Source organism: Puma concolor, chromosome B4 (assembly GCF_028749965.1).
Source record: "Puma concolor isolate L17-30 chromosome B4, mPumCon1.1.hap2, whole genome shotgun sequence".
NCBI lineage: Eukaryota > Metazoa > Chordata > Mammalia > Carnivora > Felidae > Puma > Puma concolor.
The window spans coordinates 45,930,867-45,949,893 of record NC_141673.1 but is presented as its reverse complement, the minus strand read 5'-3'; positions in this window follow the sequence as shown (position 1 = coordinate 45,949,893).

The window sequence follows — 19,027 nt, the reverse complement described above, 5'->3', positions numbered from 1 at the left end:
AGATGTTACTAATCACTGAAGGAATAAATTATTAAATTTCTTTATTTGCCTTCAGGTGCCTCATTTTCCAGCCCACCCAACACCCTCCCACATACCTTTACTTCCCCCAGTTTCATGTCTTTGCTAATGCTCCCTGCTTTTCCTGGGACCCCTGCCTCCCATTTCTGCATAGCCACATCTTACCTTCATGTGTCTTCACATGCCACTTTCTCCACGAAGCCATTTCTCATCATCCTTAGCCAGATGGAATCTCTTCCACGTCTCATCTTTACAGCCATAATTCATTTGTGGTTCTTTTGGTTTTGGCCTCAGATTGTAGCACATTATGTACTGTTTCATTATTAAAATATGAATTCCTCAGGAGAAGAGCTTAATCTGAATTGTTATTTTCTCTGCGGCAGCCAACACTATCTGGTACATATAGCAAGCATTTGTTAAATGATTAAACAAATCGTAGTTTAATTTCCAAGTAATTAATAAACTAATAGATATGGTTGCGTCTACTCATGATTCTTCTAGTTATTTATAGGACTTAGAAAGGTGTAGGCAGACCCTGTATTTGCTGCTTTACATAAGGTTGTGCTACGCATGTAGTACATGGTAATCATTAGTACTACCTAATACCCATTCCTCCATTCTAGTTTATTCGTTCTTTTATTAGCTTTAGTCTAGGCAAGCATGCGTCATGGTACTATGGTGTATTTTTAAAAACACTAGTTTGTTTTTAGAGCCTGCTTAAATTTTAAAGCAGTTTTCAATTTACATATTTTGGAAACAAATATGCAGAAACATTTGTGTGACCTGCATATTATTTTTTAAAACTTTGAATAGTTGCCAATATTTTAATAATGGAAGAATTCACCTTACAAAAAACCTACCAGATTTGTCTTTTCTTGAAAAATCAAACCTGACAATACTCTGTCCCCATTTTTTTCAGAGCACCAATCTCTTGGATTTAAATATGGGGACAAGGAATGCTTTCCAGTTTTGAATAGTTCCTGCCGGGCCCTTATTGCTCATTCGTGTTCCTTGTTTGTCCACTTTAGGCCTCTGAGTTCATTATTCCTATTTTAGGCCTTCTTTTGAAAATAGAAGATGTGTCAGAGACTATCAGCTATTTATTAAAATCAATTTGTTTGTCTTGGGCATAGAGCTAGACTATTTTTCCCTATCTTCCTTTGCAGTTCAGTGTACTCATGAAATTGAGTTTAGCCAATGAATGACACAAAGTGTGTGCCACTTTCCAGCCTATTCCATGCAAACTTTCCATGTAGACTTCCCCATTGCTTTTCTCCTGATAGCCAGATGCAGACAAACCCAGACCCAATGTAGTGGCAGAGCCATGAAATTGAAGGAGCCTGGGTCTTTCAATGACTCTGTCTGTAGGAGAGCTGAGCTCCTGACACTATGGCCTTGACTATACTTCTTCTTTTAAAAATTTTTTTTCTAAACTTTAAATCTGAGAGATTTAAAAGTATAATGATCCTTTTCTTAGAACTGTACTGCAAGTTCTAGTCTTTTAGCTTACATTTGTTGGAGTCATTTATAAGTTTATGGTTTGAATAGAAGAGAAGAGGAAATCTACTTCTACGCTAAAACTTGATTTATTTAGGTCTCTTTTATGGCAGTTGCCCTATACTGAATAAGCCAGCATGTTAATGAACTGGAATTGTTCATGGCACCTGATCTTTGGTAACAAAAGTCAAGTAGGCAGAGGGTAAGTGAGAATAAATGCCTCATCCTTCCTGGTGGTGTTACTGGTTCTGAGTGCCTGGTATGCAGAGGCCGGTAGATAAAATTTGGTAGTAGAAGGGAGTGAGGGAGAGGCATGTAGGGTCATCCCCGACTTTTAAAATGCTTTCCACTCAGAGAAACCCTATCATTAGCAGCAACAACAAACCTTCACTGAGCACCTGGTTTAGGGCTTTGAGTTCATCTCCAAGGGCAGTAGAATGATTTTGATTTTTTCTGATAGCTCAATTGAAATTTTTTGAGAGAAAAAAAACTCCTCAGTTTCAACTTACGTGTGCAGCCTCCTTGAGAGCCCTGGGCTAGCCAAGCCTTTTCACTTACATCTTTCTGAATGACTAGGTTTCAAGCAAAATTAATTTAGATCAAGTATTTGATGTTTGTTATAGTTTGCATATTAGTTTTAGGTCAAATTTTGAGGCTATTGAATTAATTATTTACATACAGCATGACAGAATTATGTATTTATATGCTAATAATGCATTGATCCTAGCATAATCATTGTGTAGAGAACATCACACCCGTTATAATAGTTGAAATATAATTTTAATTGACCAGAGACTGGTTTCTATAATTATTGCCTTTGAAATATTAATCAGAGAAGGCCTCTGTGGGGAAAGAACTGGAGATTTCTAGCTGTTCTGCTTGGCACTGTGCAGGTAACTTTGGGGATAAAAACAAGGAGGCCAATCCATTTTGACCTTTGTTGCATTGCATACGGCAGTAATGTACTTGATGGCACAAAACCCCTACTTGTATTTTGTTTCCATAGTTTGCTTAATGGCAATCCACTTTGTGACAATTTTCAGGAACACACTGTAATAAAAATGGAGAATACCTGAAATCTTTTAATGTGGAGTTTAGAAAGAAAGATCTTATATCTGTCACTGAGTTCATTATGTAGAACTCATGAAATAATAACAGCTTTAGCAGTGAATGCTGTTTTAGAGTCCTGGAATGTTAGAGCTCAAAGACACCTTTGATTCTTGGTGGGTCTCCCCAACTCATTACTCTTTTATTTGGAAATTTTCCCATGGTTTCTGCTGAAGTGGGTTCAACTAACCTTACTTCTTTAGCCAGAACAAAAATAACTGTCCACAGTCAGGATAGATGCTTTATTTAAACTGAACAATCAAATTACCTCACTGTTTTTTGTTTGAACTAAGAGTTATAGAGACTGAGGTAGATGGTTGGAAGCCCCTAAGCTGTTTTCTATTAGGGAATGAATGGGTCAAGTAACTATGCTAACAGAGAGACACGGAACTTAAATATGTGCCAGAATGTTAGTTTTGTTGCTAGTAAGTCTGAGTTGGAAAATACATCAGGAAGCAAGACCAAAATGGCTGGTTTCTTATCCTTACTCCTTGTAGTTGAAGTTTCCTTCCAGTAGCGGAAAGCAGAATTCTATATCCTCCATCCTCAGGGTTAAGGCCTGACTGGATGAGCACTCTCACAGAGGTCACATACAGAGAGCACCCAAAACTTTTGGGCAAACCAGGTCCCAAAAGAAAGATAATCAAGAAGATCCTGGGCTCCACACACACAAAGATCTTCTCAGTCCTGCCGATCAGATAAGCCACTCCCAGGGAAAGTGAGAGAAGGTGTACTTCCTGCCCAATACTCTCTAAACAGGGAACACTTCACGTTTTATGGGCCAGGCAGGAATCTGGGAAGGGAGAGACTCATTTCTCCCATATGGACTTAGGACCACATTGTAAGCCAATGTTGTAGGGGAACAGGGATTAGGAGTATGTGGGGAGAGAAATAATAAGAACAGGAGAGGGGAGAGATGATACAGCTGAAAACAAGTGGAGAAAATAATTGTCTGGCATCTCTATTCCCATGAGGTCAGCCCCTTCTTGCTATGGGTTCTATGAGGGTCCTCCAACTCCATTTATTTATTTATTTATTTATTTATTTATTTATTTATTTATTCATTCATTCATTCATTCATTCATTCATTCTTATTTTTTCTTTTAAAAATGTTTATTTACTTATTTATTTATTTATTTTGAGAGAGATCATGCAAGCAAGGGGGGGGGAGCAGAGAGAGAGAGAGAGGGAGAGAGAGAATTGGAAGCAGGTTCTGCACTGTCAGCGCAGAGCTCAACATGTGGGCTCAAAGTCAGGAACCATGAGATCATGACTTGAGCTGAAGTTGGACACTTAACTGACTGAGTCACCCTAGCGTCTCCCAAAAATCTGATTTTTAAATAATCTCTATACCCAATGTAGGCTCAAATTTACAATTCCAAGATCAAGAGTCACATCTCTACCAAGCATGTTCTACTGACTGAGCCAGCCAGGTGTCCTGGTCCTCCAGATCCTTGTAACAAAACTTTGTTACTTAATTTGGCTTATGAGCTTCTCTCTTTTATTTTTTTATTTATTTATTTATTTTTAATTTTTTTTTCAACGTTTTTTATTTATTTTTGGGACAGAGAGAGACAGAGCATGAACGGGGGAGGGGCAGAGAGAGAGAGGGAGACACAGAATCGGAAACAGGCTCCAGGCTCTGAGCCATCAGCCCAGAGCCTGACGCGGGGCTCGAACTCATGAACCGCGAGATCGTGACCTGGCTGAAGTCGGACGCTTAACCCACTGCGCCACCCAGGCGCCCCTGAGCTTCTCTCTTTTAAAGCAAATCATCCTTAAGACACTAACTAGCCTTTAGTGGTTTTAGAAAGTATATTTTGTACTGAACACTCCAGTATGTATCCTATAATCTTCAGTTAATTTAGTGAAGCCCTGATTCGTTATAATGAACATAAGTAAAAACTTAGTAAAGATTTGAGATTTAAAAGATTTAGCATTTTTGTAGCCCCTTTCATACTAAAAACTCCCAGCAACTGTGCAGAATATGGTAAGTAACACTTAAAAAAATCTACCTCTTTAAAAAAAACCAAAAAACAACAACTACTTCATTTGTGAAGAATTATGAAATAATTGTTAAATTCACAAAATTTGTGAATTATTAAATAAAAGATGTAATTCCACAGAACTGCTGTGAATACATTGGTAATAGTTCTAACATTTATTTGACATTAGAAAATGGTCAAGTTCAGACAAAAAGATCATGATACTAGTTTGAACCATATGAAATTTTCTTTCTTTTTATTTTTTTGGTAGGTCAAAAATGGGCAAATATAGGCAATTTCCTATGAGTAGACCTCATTTTGCACCATAATAGCGTTAATGCTTTTGTGTTGAGAGATGAAGGGTTTCTTCCTGCAAAGAATTGCCTAGGCTCTGGTCTAGACTAAAGCCCAAGGAAGTGGTTCACAAATCCCACTTCATGATGAAGTTGAAAACTGTCTGAGCAAAATGAGAAAAATAATAACAGTGTAAAGATTTTTTTTCAAAAAAGTTAAAATTCTTTAATTTTGAATGTCTGAGATTAGAGGATTTGGAGGGTTAAAGTAGCTTTTCTTTTGTAAAATAAGTAGCTTTTTTTATTGTTATAGTAGCTTTTTTTGCTATAGTACTTTTAGAATCTACTTGCATGGAAATAATAATGGCAAGTGCATATCAGCCTTCAAAATGGTTCTTGATATTTTACTGTTCTGTAATATCCAAATGTTGAGGAACTGCTCATGGGCACACAAAATAACCAGAAGTAGATGACACAGATGTAGGCAAGGAAAATTGAAGGCTGAGTAGGCCATTCATTCATCATGAATTCTTTCTTTCTTTCTTTTATTCATGCAATAACTTGTGAGTAACCAAAAGCTATTTCCTTATACCCTTGGAGGAGGAAGGTCTTCAGTGCTTGGGATCTTCTCTGATGCTGTTCCCTGGATCTCCTCTTTGGTTGATAAACAGGAATAGCTCTACCTTGTAATCCACTGTCAGGGCCATTGTCCTTGCAGCTCCTTTCATCCTGAAGCCTAAGCAAGGTGATTAGAGAGAAATTATCATTCTACCCCTGGTAACTCCCACTCTCCCTTCTTCCCCAGCACAAGTGCATATCTGATTATTGTAGAGATTTCTCAAGTCCTCTAATGAGGTGTCTTATAGGTCTCAAAACACCAGAACTGTAAAGAAAGAATTGAGGTGAACACTGTCTTACTTTCTTTCCCTCTTGCACTACAGAAAGAAGAACCTTCATTTAATGAAACCTGCAAAAGCCTCCTTCTCTCTTGACTGACTTCTCTTTCCTTGATATTTTACAATCCACTTTTCTAAGTTTCCCATGTTTCTCTACTCCTTCCCTCATAGACTGGAGTTTCCATGCCCACCACCATTCCCATTCCTTCCAGTATCTTGAGGGTTTCAGGCTTGACTGTATCCAATCTGGAGATGGAAGAGATGGCCTTTTGCTCCATGTGTGTTGGGGGTGGGGGGAAGTAAAATCTTCTAATTTTGGTTTAGTGTTCTCTTTGATTTCCAAAGTAATTTTCCATAAGAAACAAGGTAAGAATTATTTTTTTTCATAGACAACAAGTATTATCTCAAACGAATAAAGTATATTTCTTCAATTAGCATTTGAGCATGATATGACCTTGTTCATTACTGAATAACAATATCAACAAATAAGATTTTCAGAACAAAGATTTGACTCTTTTTTTTGATTTTGATTAAAAAAAAAAGAAGCCACATAGATAATTATTACAACTGCAAATGGTTCTCCTTTACCTCTGGAGGGGTGAAACCAGTTTGTTAGATTCCATTAAATTCTAAATCTCCTGGCTGATAGAAATGGAACGGACAGCTTCTGTTAGTAGTTTATCCTACCACTTATGTGATAGGAACTATATTTGGCATGGTGATACAGAGAAGAATAAGGTATAGGACCAGCTTGTGTGTGTGTGTGTGTGTGTGTGTGTGTGTGTGTGTGTGTGTGTGTTTATTTTTGAGAGAGAGAGACAGTGTGAGCAGGAGAGGGGCAGAGAGAGAGGGAGACACAGAATCTGAAGCATCTCCAGGCCCTGAGCTGTCAGCACAGAGCCAGACGCGTGGCTGGAACCCACAAACCGGGAGATCATGACCTGAGTTGAAGTCAGAAGCTCAACTGACTGAGCCACCCAGGTATCCCTAGGACCAGTTTTTTAAAAGCTCATAGTCTGGATGGAATTTAGATTACAAACATTTATATAATCTTGTGCTAAGTAGTATACAAGCCAAGAAACAGAATTTAGGTATTCAATATAGGACATTCTTGATACTTTAAGGCAACTGTGAAGTCACACAGGATTAGTTTATAATAGTTTGCAAGCATTTCTACTTTTATTATTTCATTTGACCCTTCGAATTAGATGTGAGATAGATGTTGTTATTCCATTGTTCAGATGAATAGAGCTTAGAAAGCTGAAATAATTTGGCCAAGTTCACCTGGCTTTTGAGAAGCAGAACTGGAATTCACATTGTGATTAAAAGGTACATACTGTCTTTGACTACTGAGGAATAAATTGCCAGATTAAATAAGCTAAGAATGTATATTAACAGTTCTCAAGTTTAAACTAACAAACAGTTCAGGGCTGTATCATACACATAAAACCAAGGAAATGATAAGAAATAATCAAATAATAGGAGAATAGAAAACTCTGACTAGAAGAACAGATGTTGTGATCTTTGATCATGTAGTTAACAGTGATACCTCCCAATATTATTATTCTTGCACGAAATAAGAATATGCAGAATTTATGCAACAATGACATATATTGTTGAGTACATGATTCAGAGGAATTGCTAATCAAATGTGGAGACTAATGAAATTAATTAATAGTATGATTTTGGTGTCAGAGGAACAGTAGTCTCTAGTGTAATGTCTTGAGAAAGATGGAATTCATTATAGTTTAAGTAAACTCCCTCAATTGCACTGACATTTGGAATCAAACTAGACAAGTTTCAGTTTGTTTAAATAGTTAAAGCCCATTGTGAAAATGGATCTTGAAAACAACTGGCACCAAGTAAGAAGATAGTTTTTCTGTATCAGCTGTCAAGACCTACTTTAGACCAAATTATATATGCCCCACTTTTTCCCACTCCGCCAACTCTGTACCTAGTAGAGCAAGGTGGTAATTATAAATTTAAGTGCCTATAAGAGTGCTGTAGGCTACTTAAATAAGGGAAATGGACCAAGTGCAAACAGAGACTGTTGGGCATTACCTGTGCCCTCAGCATCACCCAGATTCACTTTCCTTTGGGTGTGTGGCAAGCTGAAAATCTCTTCCCCATCTAGAAGCTCATGACATAAAGGTCAAGAGAAAAACCTTTGGAGACAGACCTGTCATTGGAGCTTGCTTATATTCCAAGTCATTTTTTCTCCTATCTAAAATGGGGGTTACAAAACTCATCTTCATGGTGACTACCTTTATTACATAGGGTCTTGATTATTCCACCATCTCGAAAACAATAAACAACAACGAAAACAACCTGCTGATCTATTTCCTTTATTACCTTATAATGGCAGGACCTGGCAAACAGGCAGTACAAGTACTCTAGAAGTCCTGGTAGGAAATACATGATTTGAAAGCAGGAAAAAAAATCGAAAGAGAATTTAGGGCCAGTCACTTTGGTGAAATCTCTGGGAGAGTAGTGATCTGGGGTGTGAAGGAATATCCCCTCCAAAGTACTTCAGAGAATGAAGTACAATGCATTGTGGACTTTGGATTTTGGAGACAACATATCCCACATTTGGAATCCATTTACTGTGAGAATCCATAAAGTTCCTAGGTTTGAATGAGGCCAAGAGTAAGAGAAGCCACTGCAGCTGAACCAAGCCTCAGAGCAAAGCTCTGCCATTTAGTCCTTATGAGCCAGCAGGTCCAATGGTGCTTAAAATGTCTGTGGCAGTTTGGGATGCCCTATGTAGCTTCTAGCAGACTCCTATAGAGGCATAATACACAAAACAAATTTGTCATGTTTGGAAATAAATAGTCTACTGTTGAGAAGCTGCTCTTGGCTTGCTAATGGGCTCTGCTAGACATTGAAAGTCTGAGCGTGTGAACTGAGCCTCTGATAATGGCCTGGGTGTGTTCTGCTCCACCAGGCACTAATGTTAGGTCTATGCAGCAGTACCCCACCATCAGGTAAAAATTGCATTCATGACACCATCAGGTAAAAATTGCATTCATGAGATCAGACCTACTCATGTTCTATAAGCACTAATAAGTTTCAAGAGCAGGTGGCTCGCATTCCCAATGTACTTAACACCTCTTGCAATGTCACCTTTCCATCAACCCAGCCATGGCCTCATGTAAAGTTTTCTATAGCTAGCTAACTGAGGGAGAAGTTCAGTTCTGGCCTCATAATACAGCTGTGCACAAGTGACCTGCTGCAGCAATATAACGTAAAAAGGGATGGACTTGAAGGACAACAAGGGAGACAAAATCCTTCTAGTGGGCAGAAATCTGGGTGATGTAGCTGAATTTCAATGTTGTTTGACTGAAAGGAGAGATGGTCATAACCACGGATCTATACCAATTCATGGACAGAAGCTAATGGTCTGGTCCGATATTCAGAGATTTGCAAAGATCATGATTGGAGGATTGGTGACAAAATAGGTTTGGAGAAGAGATATGTAGATAGGCCTCTAAGAATGGGCCTAGCATATAAGATTGTTCATATCTCATGTGATTATTCACCAAAGGGCCCCCTCTATAGAGACAAACAAAACAAAACATTCAGTACCCAGGTAGATAAATTTTCCTGTAGATTTCATTAAGTATCTGTCACTAGCTGTCCCAGTGTTTGATCAATGGGCTAATAAACAAGCGACTATGGTGGCAGGGGTGGAAGTAATACATGAACTACAAAGTATAGAATTCCCCTCATTTAATCTGATCTGGCTCCCATGTTCAGGATCTAGCACCATACTTAATGGAAATCTGGGAGCCACCTAGTGGCAGGTCAATTAGATCAGACTGTTACAGAAGGGGTGGCAACTTGTTCTCACTAGAATACTTATTTGTTCTAGATTTCATTTTGTCTCCTGTTGCCATCTTACTGTAAACATTTAATTTATGTACTTTCTGAAAGCTTTAACCTTGGTCATAAGTTTGACCAAGTAACTAATTTTACATAGAAACTAAAAGGAGGTGCCTTTTCATGGAATATACCAGTCTTAACATATACTCTGTAATTCATAGATAGCTTTCCCCTCCCCCAGCTTTACTGAGGTATAACTGACAAATAAAATTGTAACATATTTAAAGTATACAATGTGATTATTTGATATATGTGTACCTTGTGAAAGGATTTCCTCCATCGAGTTAATTAACACATCTATCACTTTATCTATTTACCTTTTTTTTTTTCTTGGTCAGAGCATTTAGGTTCTACTCATCAAATTTCAATTATGCAATACAGTGTTGTCAACTACAGTCACCATGTTATACATTATATCCTCAAGCTTTATTCATCTTTTAACTGAAAGTTTGCACCCTTTCACCAACCTCTTTCTTGTTCCCCCAGCAACCACTCTTCAACTACTTTTCTACTGTTTCTATGAATTTGACTTTTTTTTTTTTTAACTACCGCATATAAGTGACACCATGCACTATTTGTCTTTCTCCTTCTGGCTTATTTCACTTAGCATAATGTCCACCAGTTTCATCTATGTTGACCCAATGACAGTATTTCCTTTTTAAGGTGGAATAATATTCCATTGTACATAGATGTACCACATTTTCTTGATCTATCCAACAGTGGTTTATAGAATGTTTGATGGCCTCTACTGAAGACTGGTTTGTGCTGATCATAGCAGAAGTGATGTGATTTTGGAGCTGGTCACTGTTGCAGTGGCTTCCTGACTCAACAGGCAGCTTCTTCATTCTACAATCTCCTGATTTTTGTCAGAAGCAGTAGCTCCCTTAGTAACCAAGTTCTGTGACGTGACTTTGGGGGTCCATGAATCCCAGCCTACATTCAGTTTCTATAGCACTCCTAAAGTTGAAGTCATTTAATATCCTGTAAAAATTTCCACACCACTTTAGTTAGCTAGAATGGATTCTGTGTTCTGCAACTGAGCCCTGACTGACACAGGCAGGAAAGTCTTTTCCCCAATCCAAAAGCAGGCGGAAAACTGACTCCATGCATGGGTAAAGGCAGTTTTAACCTGTGACTTTTAACAGGTACATTTTGGAAAAGCTTCAATAACAGCAGATTATATGTACCCTCAAAACGTTTCATTGCTGTCTTAATGCTAAGCAGATTTGAGAAAGGGAAAAAAGAGTATTGGTATGAATTTGGGGGGAGTTTAAGTTAAAAAATGTGAGGTTAAACTAGCAATAATATGTTACCTTGTGGACAAGTCATTGAATATTTGTAAATTTAGAATAACAACATGTTCTAAACATGTCATAAAACTATTGGAGATGTTAATGGGGTATTTTGTGATTCATAACAATGTGCTACAGAAGAAAAGTAAAAACAAGCTTTAATGTGATGTGAAAATAATATCTATTCATTATTTTTTAAAAAATCAGTGACTGAAATACTTTTTGGAAACAGAATCCTCCCACTGAAGTTGAGCAGTAGTAAAAACTGTCTGCTTAAAGTTCTCTAAATAGAACCTTTTCTGGGTTAGCTTTATAGATTGGGAAATTGGGGGAAATTTGGAAACTCAATGAAAGTACTTCCTGAAACTTATCCAGTGCCTCTGCTGACCTCCTTTTCCAATCATTAGCGTCAAGTACTAGAAGTTTATGGTGTCTCCTTGCAAATGACATTTTTAAAACTTCACTATGCTTTTATGTAATTTTAAAGGATATTAGTGTTGGAACTGTGTAAACCTGGATGGCCTGTTATTTATAGCAGTGCTTCTTAAACTGGGGACTTATTTGGCAGGTCAGCAAGGGACCTGAATTTCTGCGTTTCTAACAAAGTCCCAGATGGCATTGATGCTTCTAGTCTGCAGACCACACTTTGAGTACGAAGGATTTAGAAACTAAAATTTAAAATCATTGTCAACTTGTTTCTCTTAAAAATTAATGGCAAATAATTTGATTTCTTCTTCTAATTTCAACGGCTTATTTAGATATTGCACTTAACCCAGTCCCAATGTCAACTTAGGATAAATATTTATAAAGAAGAAAAAGGCAGAGAAGTTAAGGCAGTGATTTAAAATACTGGCAGATTTTCAATAAGGCTTTTCTTTCTATGTTATAAAACAGAGTCTACTAAATAGTGTGGACTTGAGTTAAGAAAGGCCTGGATTTGGATAAGATTTATCTTTAGTGTTGTATGAACATGGGCAAGTTTAAAAAATTCCCAAGCTCCCCATGTGGTTCCCCATGTGGTTGTCAGGTCCTGGAGCCGTGGGGAGGTTAAAAGGGATAATACAAGTAATGCTTAGCAGTGTGCTTGCATATAGGAAGTGCTCAATAAAGATTACTTGCTTCATTAGTTATTATCTCCAATGAGCAGTCTTGCTCCAAGTTGATTGTAATTCTTATTGGAGTAGAAATTCTCCACTGAAAGTCTATTGGCTATAACCAATGAGGTTGTTTTGTGAAAACTAGTCCACACCATCATCATCATATCATAATATTGTTATCAAATAAGAAGCTGATGATTGCATATAAAGTACTTCACCTGGAAAAAAAAATACTGTGAATATCAAATTGGATACATTTTATTTTCAGATCACTTATAATTGAATCTTGTCTCATTTATAACTTTTGGCTTAGACCTTTAAATATCAGTATACTTATGTGGATGGAGCTAGAGAGTATTATGCTAAAGGAAATAAGTCAGTCAGAGAAAGACAAATACCATATGATTTCATGCACATGTGGAATTTAAGAAACAAAAAAAAGGAGCAGAGGGAAGAAAAAGACAAAAAGGCAAACCAAGAAACAGACTCTTAACTATAGAGAACAAACTGATGGTGACCAGAGGGGAGGTGGACATGGGGAAGGGGTGGGTTAAATAGGTAGCAAGGATCAGGGAGTACACTTGTTGGGTTGAGTACCAGGAGTTGTGTAGAGGTGTTGAATCACTGCATTGTGCACCTGAAATTAATATTATACTATATGTTAACTAACTGGAATTCAAATAAAAACTTAAAATCTAAAAATAAAAATGGGGGACCTGGGCAGCTTAGTCAGTCAGTGTCAGACTTTGGCTCAGGTCATGATCTCATGGGTTTGAGCCCTGTGTTGGTTGGGTGCTATGCTGACGGTTCAGAGGCTGGAGCCTGCTTCAAATTCCTCTCTCTCTCTCTCTCTCTCTCTCTCTCTCTCTGCTCCCCCACTCGTGCTGTCTCTCTTTGTCTCTCAAAAGCAAACATTAAAAAAAATTAAAACCCTAAAAATAAATAAATAAACAAATAAATAAATATCAGTATACTTTTTTTGTTATTGTTTTGAATATGTAAGGAAAATTAAAAAGTATGTACATTTTTCCTTTTTGAATATGTAGCTGTGTAGTTGACCAAAAGCTTTGTAATGAATTCTGTAAACATACAGATTAATATTCAGTACATCAAATGTTCCATATTTATCCAGCATGTTAGATACTTTCAACCTCAGAAACTTTTTTTTTTTCCATTGAGGAGGCATTTGTGCAATTGTTCATATCTGTGGAACTTCTAACACTGTATTTATGTAAAATTATACTTCAGTATAATTGCCTATGTAATTAACATTCAGGAAGAAATTATTTATTCAGGAGCACATTTCACAATTCAATTTCAGTCTGTGACAAAGAGGCTTTTAAATGTTAATCTTATGAAAGAAAATGGAGCAAATAGTAAAGGCTGTGGATTAATACAAGAGGCAGCTATTTACAGCGTAACGTTTTCCCTTCCTGGGAATTACCTATTTTCTACCAGAGAGTCTAGGCATGTTTCAAATCTCACTGGGAAGTGTGGGGTTTGAATCTTATACTCTGTGCATATTAGATGGTTTCACATCAGGTGACTAAATAAAAGAGCAAAATGGTTACAAATACATTTGTTGTTGAAGCTTTAAAAGACACATAAAGAATAAATGCACATTATGGTGGAGTCAAAAATCATCAAGAATATGTAGAAAATAGAGATATGATGTATATTTTCTCAGTTTCAATTCTATGGGAATTTTCTGCTTTGGATAATAATCCTTTCAGAGCTATGAACAGGAGGCACACACCTCCCCTCCTATCATCTAGCTTTTAATTTCAATAATATGTAGTAACATCTCTTAAAAACCACAGGGACTATTTCTGTAACATACCTATTATTCTGGAAATTGGTGGAAGTTTGAGGGAGACAAGAGTAACCAGAAATATTGTCATCTATTATTCACATGTTTCTTTTCTGATTACAGAACATCATGTTGAAATAAGAGTAAAGAACTTGGTGGGGCGCGTGGGTGGCTCAGTCGGTTAAGCAGCCAACTTCGGCTCAGGTCATGATCTCTGGGTCCGTGAGTTCCAGCCCTGCATCGGGCTCTGTGCTGACAGCTCAGAGCCTGGAGCCTGTTTCAGATTCTCTGTCTCCCTCTCTCTGACCCTCCCCTGTTCATGCTCTGTCTCTCCCTGTCTCAAAAATAAATAAAACGTTAAAAAAGAAAATTAAAAAAAAAAAAAGAACTTGGTAATACCTGGTGGAACATAAAAACTTACAGGAAAGCTATTCTCTAGCCATATTTGTTATAGGAGCTTAACATTTTCTCTATGTCTTTAATTATTTGGAGATATGATTTGGTAGTTTCAGTTCATTTGCAAAATAAATGCATAAATAAATACTTATTAGAAAGATTATTGTTGATGATACACAGAAATGAGATAATAGATATGTTTGTTTAATCGTAACACAGAACTTCACAGTCATTGCTACTACCTTGGTCCAAGCCACCCAAATCGCTTGTCTGTATAATTGCACCTGCTTTCTTTCTGGGCTCCCTGCTCTCACACTTGTCCTATGGCCCACAGAACAGTTAGAATTAGTGTTTCAAACTTAACTTAGTTACGTGCACAGACTCTCAACACTGTGCCTATTCACTTACCAGTATCTGTGCCATCCCCACCTCCTTTTCCTCTTATTATTTTGGACCATCTAAAGACAATCTTCCACTTCTGGATGAGGTGCCATCTTCTTTCACTTACTGAAAAAAAAGCTACTCCAGGTATCCTCCCTGCTGTCTCCAGCCTCATCACTTTTCCCTTTCCATAGTATCATTTTTTGTTCGTTTTATTTTATTTTTTTAAATTTATTTTTAAAATTTACATCCAAGGTAGTTAGCCTATAGTGCAGCGATGATTTCGGGAGTAGATTCCTCAATGGCCCTTACCCATTTAGCCCATCCCCCCTCCCACAACCCCTCCAGTAACCCTCTGTTTGTTCTCCACATTTAAGAGTCTCTTATGTTTTGTCCCGCTCCCTGTTTTTATATTATTTTTGCTTCCCTTCCCTTATGCTCATCTGTTTTGTATCTTAAAGTCCTCATATGAGTGGAGTCATATGATATTTGTCTTTCTCTGACTGACTAATTTCGCTTAGCATAATACCCTCCAGTTCCACATAGGATCATTTTTATGAGCATATCTACCCAAACCTCCCTCTTGTTATTGCCCTATTTCTTTGCTCCCATTTACAGAAAAAAATCCTCTAAATTGTAACTTCTACTCGTTTCCTCCAATTCTCCCATTCTGTCTGTACCCCTTCCAATCACACCAATACCCACCATTTCTTTATTAAAACTATTTTATCAAAGTTTGCCATTGACCTCTACATTGTAAAGTTCACCCAATAGACAATCTTAGCCCTCTCTTAACTGAGCTATAGCTAGCATTTGGCACAACTGATTGTTCTGCACTCCTTGAAACACTACATTTAGCAGGCTTCTGGGCCATCACAATTTCCAGTTTCTTTCACTGGCAGCTCCTTTCCCCATGAACACTCATGTCCTGCTTATTTACTTCTTTCAAGTCTTTGGTCATATATCACATCACAGTGAGGTCTTCCTATTCTGCCTGTATTGGGATTCTCCACAGAAACAGAATCAATAGGATATATATATTCATAAGAGAGAGAGAAGGGAGAGAGATATTTATCATAAGGATTGGCTCATGAAATTATGGAGGTTAAGTCCTAAGATCTGCAGATGGCAAGCTGGAGATGAAGGAGGGATGGTTGTATAGTTCCAGTATGAGTTGGAAGATCTGAGAACCAAGAGATGGTGTATGGTCCAACCCAAGAGCAGGAGAAGACCAATGCCCCAGCTCAAGCAAAGATGGATTTTAGGCAGATTAAAAAACCTGCCTAATAAGACCTGAATAAGAGGTCTCCCCCCTCACCCCCTTTTTTTTTTTAATATTCAGGTTTTCAATTGATTGAGGCCCATCTACATTAAGAAGGGCAATCTGCTTTGCTCAATCTACAGATACAAATGTTAATCTCATCATCCAGAAGCACACACACCCAGAATAATGTTTGGTCAAATGCCTGAGCATCTCTTGTCCCAGTCAAGCTGACACATTAAATTAACTATCACACTACCATATTTAAAATAGTAACCCACATTGGCACACTCTGTCCCTTTCCCTTATTTTCTTATCTCCATAGCACCCATCACCATCTACATATGTTCTGCTTCATTAATTTACTGACTGGATGACTATTCCTTCCACTGGAATGGTAGTTCCATGAGGGCAAAGGATTGTTTGATTGTTTATGGTTGTACCTTCTATTCCACAACAGTGTTTGGCACATAGTAGATGGTGATCTTGTTGGATGAGTTGAACAAGTGCCACTCCCTTGCCTTAAGTTTTCAATGGCTTTTTTTTTTTTTTCCACCTAAGATAAAATCCAAACGTTTACCATGGCCTAAAACCCTTCATGATCTTCCCATTTCTTTCTAACTTCCTGTGTCCCTTTCTCATTCCTGCCCTGAATTCCTTGAACACACCAAGATTCTTTCTGCTTCAAGGTCTTGATGGTGTCCCTTCTTCCAGGAATACTGTTCCCTCTTTCTTTGTGTATCTGGATCCTGCTTATACTTAAGGTATGAGATTAGCTACTACCTCTCAGAATGGCTTTCCCTGACCATCATGTGTTTCTGGTTTTCCTCTATTATTCCCTACCACTGTACCCACCTTGTTTTATTCATATCTCTGATTAATGATGATCACATCTTTTCTTTTATACATTTTCTTTTATAATTGATTATAATTCACATATAATAAATTTGTATGGGCCTGTTAGGTTGACGAAACGGTGTGGAAATACATGTGTCAAGTTGTAGCTGCATGTTGGAGGGGCAAACTAAAGGCCACAAAGGGGATGAGAATATGCTATAGATGGAGGTTAAATTGTGGAAGCCCTTTGATGCTGAGAGATGTTTGTGCCCACTAACTCCTGCAAATAGTAAAGAGCCACTATGGTGGTTTAAACAGGTAACATGATAAAAATGGCTTTTGGGAAAATAAAGACATAGCACACTAGCAGGCCACTCCAGGAACTGAAGTAAGCCTTCAAGAAGCAGGTAATTTGATTAAATTACTTTGTTCATTATTCATTCAGTGATTTGGGGGCTTGCCACTTAATTCTTGGATTATGTGAAGATTCTCCTGGTCTCTGTGCACCCGTGCATCCTGATTAAGGAGCTCATGTGATTTTTGTGTTTAGATCCTTGTATGAATTTCAATTCTAAAGGACTAGCCTGTTTGAGGTCTCTTCTTCTTTGTGCTAAATGTGGTTGGTTGTGGTGAAATTAAGCCTGAACTCCTTAAAATCCCTTCAGTGGTTATCTGTACATGTTGAATCGTTTCTGGTAGGGAGAGACACGTGTCTCTCAGCTGAATATAGGGTGCCAGTGAATAGTTTCACTGAGTTCCAAGGTATTCTGAGGTGAATAACAGAGTGACCCAAGAGGCCCTCTGATTTCTAGCAAATTGATGGATGGAGATTTGTTTCCTATTGACTGTGTTCCTTGACAAGAATAGGAACAGTGACACCCCCAATCCATTAGGCTGACATCTTTTGTAATAGAAAGCCAAACATGTTTGTGTAGTTGAGATTGCTTGTGGATTTGTGCATGTGTTGTAAAGTGGGAAAATGGGGTAGAAAAGAAAGTGAGGAGGGAAGACTATAAAGTTGAAACCTCAGGATATTTAAGGAGCTCGAACTCTATCATAAGAGGGATCTATTTAGTAAGCTGTCACAGAGATATGTGTTAGAACAAACGCTTGTTGCGTGAGCAAATTAGTGTCTCATTTGGAGTTATATTTCCCACAGAAGTATGATTTGTGATAATGGTTTATATCATTGATTATGAAATCAGAAAACACATTCCCTGGGCCTAGGTGGAGGATATTGACTATTGGAAAAAAATTAGACAAAAAAATTAGATAATTAGAAAGTTTGCTTTGTCAATTGGGATTGGTAAGTGCAGGGAGTGAAAAGGAGATAAAACGGAGAAATCACTTTTAGGGTCCAGGTTGTGTTGTATGTCTAGTACAACAGTGAAGATGCTGCAAGTTGGCAGCCTAGGTTTAGCTTTAGGCATTGATTCATTCAGCCCTTGTGTGGCTTGTCCTGCTTGCAAGATTCTGGGTGTCTAGTGGAGAAGACAGAAACATAAACAAATGCCTGTAAAACAGACAGGGCTAATTATACAAGCTGTTTAGGACCTCACAAAAGAAGGGCATCTAATCCAACTTTGTGAGTGTGGGCATCAGGGAAGCACTTGGAAGTGGCTGTGAGCTACACTGAGTATTAGTAGGGAGTTTGGAGAAGGACAGTGGCAAGGGAAGACTTCCCTTCATAGCATACCCAAACATTGAGGGGTAAAATTGTGGAGAATGATATGCCAATAGTTTAGTATTCCTGGAGATTCTCTCTCTCTCTCTCTCTCTCTCTCTCTCTCTCTCTCTCATGTATTGCAGAGAAGGTCAATGTAGAAGTGGGAACTAGGGAAAAATGTAAGGACATACAGCTGGAGAAATAAGCAGGGTCCAGATCACAAAGGCCTCATAAAACCAGGCTTAGGGATCATAGTTTGTGAAATGGAAACAATTAAAGGAGGAAAAGAAAGTGCTACAGCTGTAAACAACAATGAAAAGAGTTGTAAAATCCATATCTGGTAATTTGTACTTACAAGTGTTTTTAGAAAATGATTTTAGGGGAGCAGAAAAAGATAAAAAAGATAAAGTAAAAAAGCAGAATAAGGAGAAATCAGTATATTTGGCCAAGCTTTTGAAGTTAGAGTCTCCCCCAGTTTAGCCTAGCTCTGTTAAGCTCCTTGTTAGTTCCATGTACTATCTCTAGCAGTAGAAAATTTGGAAACACGAGAGATGAATCTGGGACCTCTTTAAGCTCCAGATCCTCTAAGATGATTTTCAGGTCTCAAGT